A 17,946-nucleotide genomic window follows, 5' to 3' on the forward strand; every position below is an offset into this window, starting at 1 on the left:
ATATTCTCCTACAAACGTCTCTGGCATCTGAGAGGCAAGTAAACCCTACAGCGCCTGCTTGTTCACAGAGGGCCTTATCAGTTGTTGATGAGACCCTGTCTAGGCTCACAGACAGGCAGTTTCCTCCAGCCCCAGAGCCCGAGCCCGCTGTGGAGCCAGAAGAAGGTGATAAGCCTCCGAGAAGATTTTTTAGGAGCCTTGCCTATCTTTCACACCAAGTCGCCAGGGTACATTTTCCATGGTCGCCATTTACAGATAGGGTGACTGCTCTGGATAAGGCTGGGGGCGGCAGTGGGTGGAGGGACGTTAAAGGGGGCAAATGGTTTTTCCAATTAGCTACCCTTGGGAATCCCTCAGGACTCTACAGGCTTTGTCTTTGACAACTTAGTTTTTTTCTTTTCAGTTGTTAAAATCCCGCCCTTGCCAGCCAAACAAACCCTCTGTGGCTGGCTCCAGAGCAATTAAGCAGGGTAGGCCCAGAGCCTCCTGGTGAAAGAGTTGAGTTTTGCTGGGCCTTAACTCTGGGGAATGTTCTGCCTGCAGCTGCCAGGCAGGAAGGCTGCGGTGATAGGGGCGGTGGGGCTGCCACAGAAAAGCCCAGTGTGAAGCCCAGCGTCTCAGACTAGTCGGGTTACAGGAAATATGTTCATAGAACCTCCCACAGCCCAACCCCTTGACAGAGTCTCCTCGCCGAGTGTTCGGGCAAGGCCGGAAGAAAAGCACAGAGAGACTGGCCAGTGCTTGACTGGGAAGCAAAAGACAGGTTCACGTTCCTGGGAACCAGAAAACCTACCTTCTTTTTGGACGCATTTTCCAAGTGGGAAATGGGTGATACAGAGCGTATATTAATGCTTTACAGCATTCATAAAAAGTTAAATGAGGGTTTCAAAAGGCGTTTAGAAAAGGTATTACCTTGGTTTCTTGTTTGGACCAGTAAAGAAGTGTTCCAGACTTTGCAGAGAACTGAAGTACAATCCGTTTTTAAAGTGTGGTGTTTTGAGTTATTTGTTAAGTGCCTGTCCGTTGCATTGTCTCCTATAATTGTTCTTGTCACCCTTTTCCAATGCAGAGCTGAGGTCAAGGGAATAAAGCCAATGCCCAGTGTCACTCAGCTTGTTAGGGGCAGAGTGGGGTTTCAGTGAATTACCTCCTTCCTTCGTTTCAGGCTGCTTTCGTTTTTTGAACTGTTAGTTTTGTCTTGGTCATTCTCCCAAAGAGCAGACCAGGACAGAATGGAGCCTTGGAGGGTCAATGTAGGAGTAAAACATAATAATATGACAGTGTGTATGTTGGCAGGTGGGGGGGTGGGGGGCTAGCAGAGGGTGGCAGTCAAGTCAGGCTGGCTGGTCTGGAACAGGGCTTTTTATGGTATGCCATCCAAAAGATTGCTCCCTTTCTTGATTCACGTTTTCCACGTGATAACAGCCAGACTATTAGCAACACTTTTAGACACACTGTTATGTTTTTCCCACTGTCGACTCACAGCATAATCTCACTATCATGTCTCAGATACCGTGGTGGAGTACATGCAGTTTGGGTGTAGCCTCATGTTCCTGGGTGACAGTATGCCTGTACTGTCCATGGTACAGTGATGGGCATGTGGAAAATGGACAATAAGTGGTAGCCATAACTGTCGTAGTTTCCAGTGACAGCAATGGTGTAAAACAAACTGGGTCCTTTGCTACAAAGAAAAATGCATAAGCAGAGTACAAATGACAAATACAGATGATGGGACTTCATTTCAGGCTCCCAACCAGTCACAGAGAGAAAGTGCTCATAGGCTGTGGGACCAGTCTCTAATTATGGTGGGAGGCAGCTGTCCCATTTCTCTACAGCTGGAAACTTGGAACTCCTCTTTCTGGTTTCCATTTATCCTAAGGAACGTGAGCCTTGGGGAGACAGCCATAGATGGAAATGCCTTTCTAGTCCCCACTGGAAGAAGGATCTAATTAGCGGTCTGTAGAGGAGACTCCCAAGCGTAACATTGACCTTCCTGCCCAGCTTCCTTTATTTTGGAACTTGAGAACTCAAGGCATCCCCCAGCAAAGACCACCAACCACTCACCCTCTAGGTAAGATTCCACATGGGAGCTTGGCTTTGGGAATTTACTTTGAAGGAGCAAAGTGGGTGCCAACAGCCATGGCTCATGCTATTAGCGCTGTTGGCCACTGGCTACTGCCCGCTCCCTGGCAGGTCTCTTCTAAAGGGACAATCTGGACCCAGCCCAAATGGTTGCAGTGTTACTTACATATCCCACGTGGCCCTCCACCCTTTGAGCTCTGGGGACAGACTCAACCTTTAAAGGTGCCTGAAGAATCATTTCATAACATAAATGACTTTTCTTTTTAATACAGTGCTGGGAGAATTATTATCAGGAACTTTGGTGTTTGTGGACAGTGCCACGACCTTGGCAAGTCCGGATTGATTCAGAATAATAACAAGGCCAGGACAGGGTGGGTAGTAGGCATGTGTATGTCTGTTTCATAGGTGAGGAAATAGAAGGAAGAAGGTTACACTGAGCACCGGGAATCTAAATCTTGGAAGATGCTGGATCCTGGAGAGCACACTGCCTGGGTTTGTCTGGTTGTGCATTTAACGCCGCACGATAGACCAGCAGGAGGGGCCGTATTTCCTAGCTTCGTGCACCAGTCTGGATAGTATGCCTCATGGGGACACTAAGGAGCTGGTTTTAGTATTCCCAGGGCCCAACAGTCTGTGACTCAATACCCTCTCTTGACCACTAACCCTGGCCACGTAGATGTCACACCTCCCTTGCTCATGGTGCAACATTACCCCAGAGGTCTCTCTCACCAGGATGGAATGTAGCAAATCATGCCCTGGGGAATCCTCATTACTTGAGTTACTACATGTCCCAGCATTTATGAGTCTTCCTTCTCACATATTTTTACTGGTAAAATTGAAAGATAGAAATTATCCATTGGAAAAATAAATACAATGTATAATTTTATGTTTCTTGAAATGAAAGATGTCTCTTTTATTCATCCTTTAATCCATCATCTAATCAACTAGCAATTCAGTAACCCAAGATTTTCACAAAATACCAGTTGTCTTAATAAAAGACAAATAATAAAGTAAACATGTCTCCATTAGGAAAGATTTTTTTTAAGCAATTTTCAGAGAAAGCAATAATAGGATCGGTATGCCTTCCACTTAATACCCAAAGAGGTGTTAAGGTATGTGTCCTGGGACAATCAGGTATCAGAGGCCCCTTCAGGAAGGATTCCTCTTCTCTGAAATCTCAGAAACTCTGAAATTCTGAAAAAAGCCTGCCCCTCTCACATATGCGGACCTATACCAAAGCCTGGAGGCATGATTCAGATTTCTCAAAGCTCCTTCCGGATCATTCACTCTCATTCGAATGGCGACTGTAGTTTTATCACCCTTTGGTTCTGAGAATTAATTAGCTATTTGGTGCAAATGGCATAACTCAGCCAACTGTCAGCGTAACTCGTAAGTTCCCGGAGTTCTCCTACTTTCTCTCATTCTGGAAAAGTTGGGGGCATTTTACATGCATTAAAAAAAAGAAAGGTGACTTCTTTTGTTTTTTTTTTCCTTTTCTAAATTTGCTGAGCTGTTTTCAGTGGGTATCAAAGATGGCCTTAATTTTGTTCACTACTCAGTTTCAGGCCACACAAATTTTTCCTTCCTCTGGCTGTCGTGATTTCAGAACTTAAAGTAAATATTTACTTTACAAAAAATCTGTATCCCGAGCAACCAAAATGTCCATCGATAGGTAAATAAAACATGGTATTCACACACAATGGAATCATATTTGGCTTTGAAAAGAAGGAGGTTCTGACACATGAATGTGAATGAAGGTTCTGAACGTGAATGAAGCTTGAGGACATCATGCTCAGTGAAATAAACGGATGGAAGAAGACCGATACTGCATGATTCCACTTCTCCGAGGTACCTAGAGTGGTCAGAGAGTTGGTGGGGGTCAGGACCCAAGGAACAGGGGTGGGGAGTTGTTAGCGGACACAGAGTTTCAGTTTCGCAAGATCAAAGAGTTCTGGAGGTGGATGGTGGCAATAGCCTCACAACACTGTGAATGGGCTAATGCCATGGAAATGTACGTTGAGAAAATGGTTACATTGGTACATTTTACATTAGCATATGCTAAACGTTTTTTTTTTAATTTATGAATTTTTAAAATGTAATTAAATTTAAAAAATATTTAAATGAAAAGCAATTGGGAAAACCCCCCCCCCAATTTCACGCCATCCTTGACCGTGGTTCCGGGATTCTGGATGGAGTCTGGAGAAAAGCTCTCCCCACAGCCCTGGGGGCAGCCCCATAGTTTTCAGTTCTGTTAAGCAGATGCCAGAGTTCAGCCGCCTGCAGTCAGGATCCCTGAAGTCCAGGACATCTAACCAAGGCCTTTTCCTGTTCTTTTTGGCAAAGTGGTAATGCTCCTAATTAGTGCAGAGACCTGACTCTGCTAGCCTGACAGGCCCAGATGGGAGGGAGCCAGAGGAGGGCTGTCTGCAGGCCCAGGGGAGTGGCTGGGCACCCAGCAGTTGCAGGCAGAGGCTGGAAGAAAGAGGGAGCCCCTCGACAGAGAGGGCAAGAGGGGAATGTTGGCTGACAGAAAAGAGAGATAGTTTAGGCTGACTTCTAATGCAAGTAATGTTTAAATCTCATTGCCAGAGCACAGAACTCTCAGGGTAACCTGAATTAATCCAGTGTTCTCTGTGCTCTTCCTCTAGTGAGGACGCAGGGAGACTACAAAAGAGTGTCTTTCTCCCTCTCCTCTCTTTCTGCTTCTCTCTCATAATCAAAGCCCATGAGGACCCTTGCTGAATGATTGAATCCAACTTGGGACCCTGACAGCAGAAGATCATCTCCAACAAAGTGGCCCCCAGCCCTTTCTCTCAAGTCCTGGAGATCATCTCCCTAACCCCCAAAAAATGCAGTAGTGACTTGAATGGTGGCCCTCCAAAATGTTTGCCCACGCAGAACCTGTGAATGCCACTTTATTTGGAAAAATGGTAATTAAGGATCTTGAGATAAGATCATCCTGTATTACCCAGGTGGGTCCTCAACCTAACGACAAGTGTCCACACTAAAGAAAGGCAGAAGGAAATTTGGGACACAGAGGAGTAGGCCTTGTGAAGGCAAGAGACAGAGATTAGAGGGCAGCAGACACAAGGAACTGCTGGAGCCACCAGAATCTGGGAGAGGCAAGGAAGGAAAGACGGTTCCTCTCTCTAGAGTCTTTGGACCAAGTGCAGGCCTTCTGGCCCCTTGATTCTGGGCTTTTGGTTTCCAGAGCTATGAGAGAATAAATTCCTGTTGGTTTAAGACATGAAATGTATGGTAGTTTGTTACAGCAGCCCTATAAAACTAATACATGCTAACACTTAAAACCAGCGTGGCAGGCTCCTTTGCTGCTGAATTGTAGCTGGTGGGACTCCAACTTCCTTTCCTTGGAAAAGAGCCATAGCGTGGCATGTAGGAGCAGTGTTCTCGCACGGTCGTGTATACACGCAGCACCGAGGGACCCTGTCACGGGTCAGTCTGTGAGACAGTTGCCAGGCTGGGGTTCAGGATTCTGCATTTCTAAGATGCTTCCTGTGATACAGATGTTGCTGTTGATGTACCACACTTTGAACCCACAGAAACTAGTTTGGGATACAGACTTTCAAACAGAAGCATCATAAATAAACATGTTAATTGTGTCCTGTTGGGAACCACTGGCCAGCATTCAGTCTTTATCTGGGCCTCCACAGGATCTTTACTGTGATTTTTATCCCAATATTTGGCTTAGTCTGTTTGGTGCCGTAGATAGAATGCCATTATCCATGATCTCTGCCCAATAAACTTGGAACCAATAATTAGTTTTGCATAAAGATCTCTGTGTTGCATCTTCCTCACCTGCTAAACAAGGGACTTGAGCTAGGGTTGCTCACATTTCCTCCACCTCGAACTTTCTTTGAGTAGGGGCTGCTATGCCCACACACAGACCTAAGACTCTCTGGAGTCCTTGTCTTCAACTTGAGGCCTCTCTCCTCATTTCACCCTAAACCAAGGGCAGAGAATTGTCCTGATTCTCTGCAGCATAAGGGAGAGTGATAAATTATTCCTATGTTCATTGCTGTTGTGGTTTTTCTCACTGATTAGTTGAGGTACTTCCCCTGCTCAGTGGGTTGTGAGCTTTCTTCTGAAGATCTAATTCCCATTAGCCAATCATTAGCGAGCCTTTCTGATATCTCTTCCATTTTAAGGGGTGTGTATGTGTGTGTGTGTGTGTGTGTGTGTGTAAACATTACTGACCAAATCCTTGTGTTCATTTTATGCACAAAACTGAGTGAAGTCTAACTATCCAAAGCATGTATGTGTTCCCTTAGCACAATCTGGAAAATACCCATCCTCTGTGTATTGCTCTGAGGGCAAAAATAACCATGGCCTTTATCTGAACGTCACTCCCTTAGAAAGTGATATTTACAAAAAGCACTTCACTCCCAGGACGGACGCTATAGAATTTTGTTAAGATGCTATATGATTTTCCAATATCCCAACAGGATGGCCATTTTCAAGAGTCACAGTTCTGTTCCTCTGAGTTTCCATTGCCCTACCATACTTCCAGATGTAAGCACTTTAAAGATTTGGCTTCAACCACATGCACACACACAACTGATAATGCAGGAGCTTCTGTTCAATGGCCCAGATTCTCCAGCTCATCGAAAATGCATTTACCTTCCTCACAGGTCTAGCAGATAGCCCCTCACCGAATTTCACAGACAAGTGGAATGAGAGGGGGTCAGTGGAAATGGAGTGAGGTTACATTAACATGTCTCCAGACGACGTATGTGGGAAATATTTATACTGGAGAGTTAACAGTGACTACCTGCCTTACTTCACTCGGATTCATTTTGTTAACTCACTCACTCGCCTCTCCCCTCTCCCTCTCAGTTGTCTGGAGATGAAAATCGAGACCCTCACAAGATACCTCATAGCTTTGGGGGTTGATAGTAGGTTGATAGATTCCTGAGCAGGCATCGGTTTGTGGAATCTGGAACAGAAGCATGTCTAAAGCTGCGGTCCTTTCCTGGGACCCCTGGTCCTGTCTCAACAACTGCTTCATGCTCTGTTCTCTACCAGCAGCTTCTCCTGCTCAGGGTTTCAGCTCCTCTGTCACTTAGTCTTATATATGGTTCTTTTCAAACGCCCTGACCTTTTTCTTGCTACATCATGCTTCACCTCTGACTGCATAGTTGCCAATTCTTGCTGTGTGTTTCAGTTCCAATTCTCAAGGGAAAGAATCTGATCATAGGGAGATATTATCTTTTCATGGGGTCACTCACTGGAAGATTGCTGGCCAGCCCTGGTGTGACCCTGGTTCATATGACTTGACTTGAGCCAATCAGCTGTGGCTTAGGTATCCCACGACATAAACCATGGCCCAGGCAGCAAAGGGCTGGGGGGTGGGCAGATTCTCTGTGAAGAGGGTTTGGACAGGGCTTGTAATGACCCAATTTCCAGGGCACATGCTTCCCTCATCTTACTCTGAAAGGGCTTCAGATAAAAGTCCGGGGTGAAGATTCGAGGGACTTGGGGGTCATATCTGTACAGTAAGTACCAGCCCCCTCCTGTTTTCAATTCTCCAAGGTGAGAAGGGATGAAGCCAAAGTCACAGAGAATTGAAACTGATCTCCTTGAAAACACCAAATAGGTGCATTCAGGAACCCAAAGTTAGCTAGTGCCCTCGTAGAGGCAGCCCCACATATCAAAACATTGTTGGGGAGAGCAGGCTGTGGAATTATGGGGAAGTGCTAGGTGTGACGGGGCAGGAGAGGCGAGCTCTCAGCTGTGAATGTGTTGTGTGCACTTGGATGTGAATCGGGCTGCAGCCTGCCACACGGCACGTCAAGGGTCATGGCACTGTGTGAATTCCATTTGCAGGTCCCCTTTTTAAAAGGCAGAGCTGGCCTCCCTGGCTCTAATGGAGAGGGACAGCTCTGACATTACAACTAGAGAGGAGGGGGTGCCCCCAGCACTCTGGAGACTTCGGTTGTCTGGGTTGGGCATCCACTTTGCTTCTGCTGGCCTCAGCTCCCACTCTATTGCCACCTCCTTCCCATTTTCTGTACTATTCACGTTTACTAATGATTTCTTATATTTTAACAGCCTAAGGTAGTATCGAAAATGCCCTTGCTCTTGAAATACTGTGATAAAATTTCTGGAAGAAAATAAAGAATACTTTCATACCCTCACATCTGGGGTTAGATAAAAGATTTCTTAGACAAGATACAAAAAGCACTAACCGTAAAAAATAAATAAATTGGCCTTCATCCGAATTAAAAGTTTCTGCTCATCAACAGACACCATCAAGAAAATAAAAAGAAAGCCAAAGACTGAGAGAAATATTCACTATATATATAACTTGCATCTAGAATATATGAAGCACACCTACAAATCAGTAATGAAAATGCCAATTTCGGGGCACCTGGGTGGCTCAGTTGGTTAAGCATCCAACTTTGGCTCAGGTCATGAGCTCACGGTTTGTGATCAAGCCCTGCATCTGGCTCTGTGCTGACAGCTCAGGGCCTGGAGCCTGCTTCAGATTCTGTGTCTCCTGCTCTCTCTGCCCCTCCCCTGCTTGTACTCTGTCTCTCTCTGTCTCTCTCAAAAATAAATAAACATTAAAAGAAAAGGTAACCCAATAGAAAACAAACGTCTTTAGATGTGAACACTTTCCAAATATAAAAATGGTCTATAAACATACGTAGGCTGCTCAATATCATTACTCATTACAAAAATGCAAATTAGAAACTATAAGGTATTATCACTTCACAGCCACTTGGGTGGCTATAATTAAAAAGACTGACAATACCAGGGGTGCCTGGGTGGCTCAGTCAGTTGAGTGTCCAACTTCAGCTGAGGCCATGGTCTCACAGTTCATGAGTTCAAGCCCAGCACTGGACTCACTGCTCTCTGTGCAGAGCCTGCTTTGGATCCTCTATATCCCTCTCTCTGCCCTTCCCCTGCTCACATATTCTCTCTCAAAAATAAATAACACATTTAAAAAAAAAAGACTGACAATACCAAAAGTATATCGATTGGAGGTAGAACAATGGAGCTCTCATATGTTTCTGGTAGAAGATCAACATATTATAACCACTTTGGGCCATTGTTTAGCATTTATTCTTTAACTGCTAATACACCTACCTCATGACCCATCATTTCATTTCTAAGTATTTATCTGAAAGAAAAGTAAGCATATGTCCACACACAGACGTGTTCAAGAGTGTTCATAACAGTTTCATTCTTAGTGGCAAGAAACTGAAAAAAAAATCTATCAGTAAGTTAATGTAGAAACATTTGTAGTGTAATCATATAATAGAATACTACTAACAATAATAAAAATTCTGATATATACAAAAATGTGATTGAATCTATAAACCATTATGGATGCCAGACACTGAAGACTATGTTCTTTGTGATTCCACTTATAGGAACTTGTAAAACTCACAAAAAATAATCCGTGGTGATAAAAACAGAGCAATGGTTTTCTCTTGGTGGAGGTGGGAGCAAGGTGAGGGCATGGAAACTGATTGCAAAGGGTACTGTGAACTTTCTGGGGTGATGGAAATGTTTTATATTTTAAGTGGGATGATGTAGTAGAGACTATGGTGCTTCTGCCCAGATGTCCTCTTTGGGACTGACATGCCCCAGCTGTTGGGAACATCAGCCAGGATAGCCCATATCTGCATTTCTTACTGGGCATTGCCATCAGGGAACTGCCTTGCCCAGTTATCTCCCTTGTAGGAAGTTGCCATAACTAATGACTGTCCAATACAAGGATTCAAAAGTCTGACCCCCTTGTCTCACTTGGGACTCTCTAAAGGGTCATCCCTTCTCCAAAGCTCCTCATAGGATTAACCAAAGCTTCAACTGAAACAACATTGTGGGTCAGCTTCTCCATCTGCCTAGCCCTGCCTTCACACCTTTACAAGTTTGTCATCTGTGAGTATGCACCAGTAAGCTTTCTGCAATAAATTTTCCACTTAAGCATCTGTTTGCAGAAAATAGAACCAGAAATGGGCCTAGGAATGGACTCTAAAATGGGATTTGGGGGCTGGAAATGTCCCACTGGCTGGCAATGAGAACCTATCACTGTTGGTAGGCAGAGCATAAAGAGTACTTAGCATGTCATATGGTGTGATTGTTACACCTTGTACTGGTGGTGGACATGGTTGAGATATCAATGTAATGCATTAGGTGGTAAAGTTGAATAGAATGAGGGAAGTAGTAACCACAAAGATTGTGTAATCGATTGGCTGTTGCTGTACACATTGATTCATTAGAGAAAGGTAATGACTGGCTTATGGTGGTTATCCAACTAAAGGCACAATATGAAGGTCTGACGACCTCCTAGGCAGCATTGAAGGAAACTCTACCCTATAACCAAAGGAGAGAGAGCAGTGTGAAGGATCAGGCACAGAACTTAATTGTAAGAGTAGTGGATTCAAAGAAAACTGACTTCACATAATCCAGAAATCTAGCTTAGAAGGAAGGGAACTCTGAGAATTGGGCTTGGGACACCTGAATAGACACTTCTAAGAATCCTGAACTCCTAAAAAACCTTCAGCCTGCCTGACTGTAAGTGGTGCACCCCTGCTCGTTAAGTAATGGTGCTCTTTCAACTTCCTTGAAGCTTATACAGAAATGACAAGTGAAAATATCTTACAAGACAATATCCCCATGCAGGATCTTTTCCATTTCCCTTACCATCCCCCTTACTGTCAACAAGACCAATAACAAGGGTCAAAGCCCAAAATAGTCTGACCACAGAGGTGCTAGGCTTGCAAAGTCTGAGAGGGGCTATGTGCCAAGTATCTACTATACCAAGGAGCTGTAGGATCTAATAAGTACTAGAATATCCTGGAACATCTGCACGAGTCTGTGCCCTGAGCATGCAGGATCAAGAGAGAGGAACAAGAAGTTGAATAAAGGAGAGTGTATTAATATGAGGAATTCTCCAGGATCCAACATTAACATCATGGCAAGGATCCTGGAAATGGGGCTAATATGCTCCTGGAATAGCTATTGGATGCTTGAGAAAAAAAATGATGGCCACCACTAAGTGAAGTATAAATGGCAGAACTGCCATGACAGACAGGGAGGAAATCATCTAAAGACTCTGAGAAATGGGCATGTTGGAACAGATATTTCATAAGGCCAGAAAATTCATCAACTGACAAATTTTGCAGGAGGGCCTAGAGAATGTACTGGTTGGTGAGTGTGTACTAGAATTATTGAGTAGCTCAGTGGTGGCTGTCTTCATAGACCAGAGCTTCCAGAAAAAGATGTTACTACAGAACTGGGCTTTGAAAGCAATGGGGATAATAAGATCCCAAAATAATAGAGGCCAGGTGGCACAATTATTACAACAAGCAGCAAGGTCAGAATGGAGACTGGACCAAGCATGATGGACGAGCAGAGAGATGGAGGTTGATAGAATACATTGGTCCTCAGGCAGAGATATTTGGGCAACCATTAACAAAAGGCAACTATTAACAAAAGTTAATATTAACATATTGTTAATATGTATAATCAAAAGAAATCCAGGATGAATGGTCAGAGCCTGTGGACAGCAGCCACAGAAAAATGCAAGATTCCTGGCTGTTCTCAGACCTGGAACCCATTGACTCAGTATGGGCCAAGTTCCCAGGAGGAACAATTTTGCAAGTCTACAGCATGTGTACTCAGTGGTAATTTCCCTAGTCCTTTCCTATGGCTATTTATTCAGATAGTCATGCATTGAACAAAGGGGAATATGTATAAACTGTTGGATACCCTAGGGTCTTGATCTAGGGAGTTGACATTGATGCCTAAGAACCCAAAAGCAACTATAGTCTCCCTGTTAGAATTGGAGTATATGGGAGCCAGATAATAACTGAAGCCCTGAACCTAGTCCAGCTTACAGTGAGATCACTGGCCCATGGTACCATTCAGTATATTCTTCCAGTCTCTGAATGTATACTTGGCATCATCATTCTTGGAAGTTGACATAACCCCTGTTTTGTTGTGGGGGTGGGGTGGGTTTGCCATCCAAACTTCTACTTTCAAGATTAGATCTTTATTGCTCCATGAAGACCAGCTTAGACTCAAATCCATAGGCTCTTCCCAGTCTTAGCTGTTCTGAGTAACTGCTCAATCTATCTGGCTGTGGACCTGAGACCCCAACCCTGACTCTGGCCCACTCAGCTGGACTCACCTGCCCCAGGAGACATTGTACACTTTTCAGCCCTATAGTCCAACCTTACTATACAAAGACAACCAAAACCTGGCATGGACATCTTCTGGCTTTGCTTAAAGAGATATTGGAATGTAAGAAATGATATTGTACCCTGAGATCAAGGCTGACGACATCAAGGAAACAATTCCTGGGCTCCACCCGTGAAAGTGAAAACAAAATAAACACATTCTAGACAATACACCAATAAAAAGCAGGGATAGACAGTTATTTGGAGAAGGGATGGAGAGCAAATTTACATATTATTATAAGCAGCAATAAATAATGTGGGCTACAATTCATTTAACAACTACTATATGCCAAGAATGTTCACATTTGTTCTCTTATTTGATCCTAATGACAACCCTGTGAGGTGAACAGCATGCCCATTTTATCGGGAAGGAAACTGAGGCTTAGAGAGCTGAGATAAATGGCCCAGAGTCATAAACCTCATAGGCAGCAGAGTGAGAATCCCAGCCTCATCAGCTGACTGTGGTTCCAGCGCTATGCCTGTCACATCAAACTGTATCTGGGTTGCACAGGTTTGTGTCTCAAGCACCTTTGAGAAACTGCTTGGCTTCCAGCAAGTGGGCTTAAGAAAATATGCTTTTTCTTTCATGCTTTTGAAGACAGAATCAGTCATAAAGGGCATTCCTTTAAGACCTTCTGCTTTGAAGTGATAAAAGCTAGATTGAGGGAAGGCTCACAGGCCCCTGATCTGGGCTCACCCCTGCCCCTGGAGCCAGGAAATGTGATTTCTCCTGCCATCCCTTTCACTTACTGCACTTGCCCTGCTTCTTGGGTCTCCAGTGATTTTTTTTTTCCTTAAGAAAAGAAGATAGCTTGGGTTAATTTCAAGTTCTCCACCATTTATCTGTGCTGAGCTGGAAGAGTGTTGAGTGGGAAAGGGTTTCATTGTCCACGAGGGCCTCACAGCTCTTCAACACCCACCACTTCTGCCTCATGTCAAAGGAAAGCAAATAGGTTTATTAAATAGCTGTCAAGCCGAATGAGCGAGTACCGAGAACACACAGAGGGGAGATTGGATTAGAGGTAGAGGACATGCCACACTAAACAAGGGCACAGATTTATGGCCTTGGCCATGCGGCCTTAGAAATGATGCCCAAGGTGGATATGTGTGAGGGGGGAGGCTGGGCAAAGGATATGAGGTACAGAGGGAATGACTGAGGCATGAGGTGCTTCCAGAAAGGCCGGGCGTTTCCTTCCCAGCACTTGGAGGACTAGGAAATGTGGTCTTTGACTTTCCAGCATCTTCAATAATGGAAGATCCAAGAAGAGGATTAGAATGATGGAGTGAGCCAGTTTGCAGCCTCTGTTCTGTTATTTGTTACTTATAAGCCAGTTTATGTGGGGGTTTCTGTTACTTGAAATTTATGCATCAAGTAGTGAATATGGATCATGTTTTGGAAATCTTAAAGAGCCTTGAATATTAGATGAAGGAGTCAGAGTTTAACTTTGAGGAATGAGGACTCTGTTTGAGTAGGAAACTGCCATTAATGTCTTATGTTTCTTTTCCTTACATTTATTTTACAAAAATAATAATCTCATAAAAGCGACAAACTAAATGAACCCCAGCTCGGCAATTCTCGCAAACATGAGAGGTGATATCCCGACTGGGTAGCTAATTAAGATGGAAATAAACTCTAAGATTTAAGACATGTTACCAGATTGGAATTGGTAGGACCCTGTGGTTAGAATGCTTTTAATTCTTAGAATTCTTTTAATTGTATTAGAAATATCCAGGTGTTGATTTAGGCAAAATGGGGGCTTTATGATCAGGGTCCTGTGGTGTCTGACAGAACCCAGGGCAGGGGTCCTGGGGCTCAGAAAATTAGAGAGAGTTAGAGACAGTACTCTTTGTCCCTCCTCTTCCTTTCTTTCCTCTCATCTTCTTCACCCTCCTTTTATACCTAAAGCCTGGCTTCCTCTGCATTTGTATGTCCCAGGGAGGAAAACAAGACCACCGAAGTCTTCTGAGTGTAGATGGCCCTCTCTCTTCCCCTCCCTCTAAATCCCCATGGAAGGGACTCTGTTTGGCCCAGCTGAGCCAATCAATTTGGAGGACGAGGGAAGGGCTGAGGTCCCATGTGCACCAGGTTTCCTTCTGTGGTTCCGGGAAGGGGATTGTGAAGTGCACCAGCCGAGTGGGCATCCATCCTCTCAAAACTTGGTGCCACTGAATGTGGCCAGGGGTGAGTTAGCAAGGGAGAAGGATGGTCAGTGGTGACAATGAGGCAACGGGTCTGAGTGACCGAGAGCAGATAGCACCATTTCCTTGGATGGGAGGTTAGGGCTTCCATCCCTGACTGACTTGTGAACAGTTTGAATATCGAGTGATATGGGCTGGAAGAGAAGCAGCCAAGGACTGATATCACTGAGCCTGGCATTGAAGGCTTTACCCACATTTGACGTGACCTGAAGAGAGACAGGGCCAATTTCGGGGCAGTTGGGCACCTGTGAAATTAAGAAAATTCTGAGGCTTAGGGGACCTTCTAGGACCTCCCTAGAGTAAAGTGACCCTTTGGTCCCAGAATATAGGGCTGAGCCCCCAGGCCAGACTCAAATACGGTGAGGGCAAGGCAGGGTCTATGGCGACTCAGGCTTCTCAAGTGGCTACGTGCTGGCTTTGTGCTTTGGAGAATGAGTTGCCGCTAGCTGTGGCTGGACATGAAGATCTGAGATCTGAAGAAGTGAAATGACACCTCTAAGTTCAATCAGCTGAGACCAGCTCTCCTGTTTCACCTAGAACTGGATACTCTGACCGTTGGTCAACGTGTTTTCTATTGCTCCAAAGTAGAGTTTGAGAACACATTCTTCTGCTGAGTTCCCTAGTAAAGGGGATTTTTTTCCAAGATGAATATCAGGTGATCGCCCCTTGCAGTCTGGGTTCTCCAAGTCTGGTCTGAAGTCAGTAACAGCAGCCTCCACTAGGAGCTTGTCACAAGTGCAGAAACCCAGGCCCTACCCCAGACGTCCTCAGTCAGAATATGCATTTTAACAAGCTGACTCAGGTGCACAGTGAAGTTTGAGAAGCACCGTTCTCTAAGATCCTAGTCTTTTCAGTTGCCCTGCTGTGGCAGAAAAGATCTACAGGCAAATAAATTTGGGAAGCACTGAATCCTATCCTATCCTTTTTATGCATTAACATATGAAATGCTTGAGAAAGTCCTAAAGTAAATTTCATTAACTTGGCTTAACAGTGTTTTCCTAAGGTTTATGTTATTTGTATGAGTAAGAATTGCTCATATCCCATGGATTTACTGTTTAACAAAACAGTTTGAGACAGGCTGTCACAGAATAAGGCTGGATAAAACCATAAATGTTTGTGTGTGTATTAAAAAATAGCTTAAAAATGCAACAAAGATTGATCTGGTAACCAATTCTTTATCAAATATCTGCAGCTGATAGAGAGCACTGCTGCTTTGAGGGCACTGATATCAGAAAATAGAAAAAAAAAGAAGGTACTCAAGTAAAGGAAAACAAGCAATCTGTGAGAAATGTGGGTGGCAATTTGATGTGGGCAGGTATGTTTGACCAAGAGGAAAATGGATGGTAGCATAGATATGTTTCAGGGTGCCTGGGTGGCTCAGTCAGTTAAGCATCCAACTTTGGCTCAGATCTTGATCTCTTGGTCTGTGAGTTCAAGCCCCGTATCAAGCCTGGAGCCTGCTTCAGATTCTGTGTCTCCATCTCTCTCTGCCCCTCCCCTGCTCATTCATTCTCTCTCTCTCTCTCTCTCTCTCTCTCTCTCTCTCTCTCTCTCTCTCTCTCTCTCTCTCAAAATAAATAAACATTAAAAAAAATCTGTTTCATTAAATTGCAATTTTCTACCTCATAGCTTTTCACACAAGTGAAGCATCATGAAATGGGATCAGGGCCTATTCTGTATTTTGTGTATGATCTCATTTAATGTCTACAACAAACCTGTGAGATAGCAATTAGTATTCCTATTTTACAGACGAAGAAACTGAGGCTCAGGTCATTTGCTAAGGGTCCCACAGCTAATGAGCAGGAATGCAAAATCATAACCGATGACTCAGAAGCCCAGGCTCTTTAACTTGTACATGGTTTTGCACAGAAAACACAGCGGGAGGCCTGGGCCTCTGGGGGGACTGTCTGATCTCAGCCTGCAGTCCTGGGGAAAAGGTACAGGGGTCAGGAGCATCTGGAACCTGTTGTTCTAGGTTGTCAATCCTCTTGTGATTGACACACCGGCACGGCTTTCTGCGTCTGTCTCTGCTCCTAAAGGGACTGCTCTGGGGTCTGGGACATCACATATCTGACCCGGCAATTTGTTTCCTGTGCCTTACCCTCCCCCTCACAGTCACCACCCACCCCCCAGATTAACAGAAAGGAGCTGTCGCAGCCAGCCACTCCCACCTGAATCAAGTAAAATAGATTATTGAACAAAGAAACGAATAGAGAGAATTGCGGGGATGGGGAAGGGGTCCACCGGCAAGTTGCCTGTTTATAAGTAGCAATTGCTGTTGCAATAACTGATTGCGGGGGGGAAAGCCAGACCCAGTTTGGCCTAGTTTGGTGATCATTAAGTCAATTAGCTAATTTCCAAGGAAAACATTTGTCTCCAATGAGTAGAAAACAGAATAAACCACAGACTTAAATGCCTCCTTTCAGTGAACTTGGGTTGCAGGCCCAATCTGCAAACAGAAGGCAGCTGGGGAGAACCAGACCGGGCGTGCATGGGTAACAGCCAGAGTGAGAACAGTCATAACCAATATCCAGTCACGGCGCCATGTTACTGGTCAGGTTACTGTACGTGTTTTAACGCATTTTATCTGCACGTAAGCCCCATGGAGACGAGCACCGTTATTATCCCCATTTTACAGATGATAACACCAAGGTCCAGAAACTTCACATGATTTATGCTTAAGGTTGCACAGCTAGCAAGTGTTAAACACCCAGGAGATAAATTCTGGACCCAGACCGTCCTAATTCAAGCCCTGCCCCGCCATAGTTTTCTTCCCGGGAAAACGAGAGGCTGTTATTAGATCTCTTTTTGCCAAACCTCAGCCTTTTCTTAATACTTTTGAAATTTGGGGCCAATTCTCATATAACCAACACTATTATTTTCTTAGAACTTTTTGTGAACCAACTCTCTTTTTGAAAATTTAAATAAGCATATCTAAAACAGAAACAGGTAGGTTGAAAACCAGTATCTGTTATCTTAAACAACAGGTAATAATAAAATTAAATATGATCAGAAAAAAATACTATTACAGAGTCTGCGGCACAGATCCATTCCCTCCTTGTTAAAAAGAGAGGTGAACAAATGTTGCAGAAATGCTAGAGACCTATTAGCCTTGGTCCATAATTTCCCTCCTGTGTAAAATCACAAGTATCAAAAAGAGAACAGAACAGGAAATGCCTTACTCACAATTGTGCTTCAGGAAATGCTGCGTTGCCTGTTTCTCAGCTCTATTCTCCACACCACAAAACTGAAATGAAATGGCATGATAGAATGCTGGACCTCAGAAGTTTAAAGAGCCCTAGGTGAGCACAGAGGCTTCCGTAGCTCCCGCAGACCCCTGCTCAGGTGATCTATATGCTGATCTTTAAAGGGAGAAGCTGAGTGCCCCATCTTTATCCACTCAAGAGGGATTCCCACCCCCCACCCCCCCAGCAAAGTGGCCCAAGCTCCAAAA

At 44.4% G+C, this 17,946-nt stretch overlaps 1 long non-coding RNA gene across 2 annotated transcripts in view; it reads right to left on the reverse strand.

The window, feature by feature from the left end:
• The window catches only part of LOC123383954, a 37,705-nt gene extending 19,841 nt beyond the window's left edge, over positions 1-17,864 (reverse strand). Inside the window, exon 1 of one of the 2 annotated variants that reach the window (XR_006594402.1) lies at positions 17,679-17,864. This is a non-coding gene — a long non-coding RNA (uncharacterized LOC123383954). The remainder of the gene's footprint in view (positions 1-17,678) is intronic. The other variant, XR_006594401.1, reaches the window with a different exon arrangement.
• Positions 17,865-17,946: the final 82 nt, after the last annotated feature.

This window comes from Felis catus, chromosome A2, assembly GCF_018350175.1.
Source record: "Felis catus isolate Fca126 chromosome A2, F.catus_Fca126_mat1.0, whole genome shotgun sequence".
Lineage (NCBI taxonomy): Eukaryota > Metazoa > Chordata > Mammalia > Carnivora > Felidae > Felis > Felis catus.